The sequence below is a fragment of the Parasteatoda tepidariorum genome, chromosome 10 (genome assembly GCF_043381705.1).
Source record: "Parasteatoda tepidariorum isolate YZ-2023 chromosome 10, CAS_Ptep_4.0, whole genome shotgun sequence".
In the NCBI taxonomy this organism is placed as follows: domain Eukaryota; kingdom Metazoa; phylum Arthropoda; class Arachnida; order Araneae; family Theridiidae; genus Parasteatoda; species Parasteatoda tepidariorum.
In genome coordinates this window covers 70,924,753-70,926,809 of record NC_092213.1, presented here as the reverse complement: position 1 = coordinate 70,926,809, position 2,057 = coordinate 70,924,753, and positions in this window count along the sequence as shown.

The following is a 2,057-nucleotide window of genomic DNA, read 5'->3' as shown; positions in this document are numbered from 1 at the left end:
TACAATACTATGTCTTTGATGATAAAATACTATGTCTTTGATGATAATATATTATGTCTTTGTGCTAGAACATTGTGTTCATTGGCGAGCGAGCGCAGCGAGCCATGGTTCACGGCGTGAACCACATAGGATTGTGTAGCAATTCTCGGGGGTTGGCGAGCGTTAGCGAGTAGGGGGCGGAGGCTCCTAGTTCTTAAATGATGCTCGGCATGCGAAAAAAATTATATAAAAAAATTTATAGTGCTATATGACAGTCGTATGATTAACACGTTTCGTAGCATGTGTTGGACAAAGATATATATTTTTTTAAAAAAATATCCAAATGGAAAAGTAAAGAGATGAACACATACAAAGTAATTTAACCAATAGGGACAGAGGAACGAGTTTGAACTAGGAAATGAGAAACAGGTGAGAGGGGATTTGGTGCGAACCTCAGGGTGCAACAGACTTAAAAGAGACTTCCAAATATCGAGATGCTAGAAAGACCATTAATTAAATTATTAGAATAAGACACTTAACCTTTAGCTTTTAATTTATTTTAAAAGCAAAGCATTTACGCGTTTGAGAACGAATATAATCCTTATCAATATATCCATGTAATTAAAACATCAACTTTCGTCAAAAAAAGTATTAACAATATTAAAACTCTCTTAGAACAATTTTATTTTTAATTGGACACTGTGGCAGTTGAATTTCGCACCCAATTACACGCGCAAACGATGTCCGAAAACTGACAGCAACGACATGACGTAACAGAACTAGCGAACGATTTATTTCTATTTCGCCAATCGTAAATATTTCTAATCCAATCCTTATCAGGAAAAAATGGCCAGATCGACAAGTTTTTGGAAACAGAAAGTGGGAGTCTGTTAGATAACAGTTGAATCATACGGCACAGAACAGTCAAATTGAGTGAAAGGATTTTTATGGATAAATAAAGCAGTTTTTATCGTGTGATGACTAATACACCTTCTTTTTTAACATTTCTTCTTCGAAAGATAAGTTGTTTTTGGTGGGTGTGTATCCTTCCTCAATCGTGACGTGAAATTGATTTACATTTATGAAAATTTTGTCGTAGCTATGTCGTGGTGAAGCTTTTAAAATGTTGGGAAAATAACCGAAAATTCTGAAATTTTGGGGTTTTATATGCCTACCAATCTATAAAATATTTTGCAAAGTTTAATATTTTTGTTATGCATTGTAATGCCAATTTATTAAACTTAAAAATCTGAATAACTTTTGATCTAATAATCGCATTTTTACCTTCTAGGACTAGATCTTAATAATTCGAGAGGATGATTTTTAGCGTATTTTGTCATATTTTTCTTTTTCTTACGTCAGACTTTTTTAAGCGAATTGAAAAGCTTTGCACACAATTATAAATTGTTTATCCAAAAATAATTCCATGAAAATAAAACTTTGGGTAAATATTTATTATTATTTATTTAATAATCGTCAAAAACTTTTTGAAATGTAGGGTATAAATTTTTTTTACATCATTTTGAAGAATGTAATTTTACATGGCAAAATACAAAATTTGAGAGAATTCGGACGAATAGTTTCTAAGAAATCAAATTTCAAACATACGATTTCTTTTAATTGCAAATAAAATAATCGTGTGTAAGAAATTTTTATTCGCTTAAAAACTTTTCGAGATATGTTTGCATTTCATATAATACTTTGAATTTTTGATAGCCAGTGGGGGGAAAATGACTTAAAATAAAAAATACTATATTAAAATACACGAAACTAAAAATAACTGAAATTTCGTTACCATTAGAAAATATATTTACAAAGCGGAGAAAGTTGGCATCGCTGAAGTGACAGATATGCCAACTTGCTCCGGACAGAAAATAAATATTTTCGATTGGTAGTTTATTAATGTATGATTCTTGATCTAATAAATTGAATTTATTAAGTTTTTATCTAACACTACTTCTAAATAATTCGAAAGCTTATACCATTCGCCATTTTATTCCAAATTAGTCATGATACACCGTTTAAAAAGTAAGCAAAATTAATACATTTGCACATTTTAGTTTGCAGTTGTTTACCGT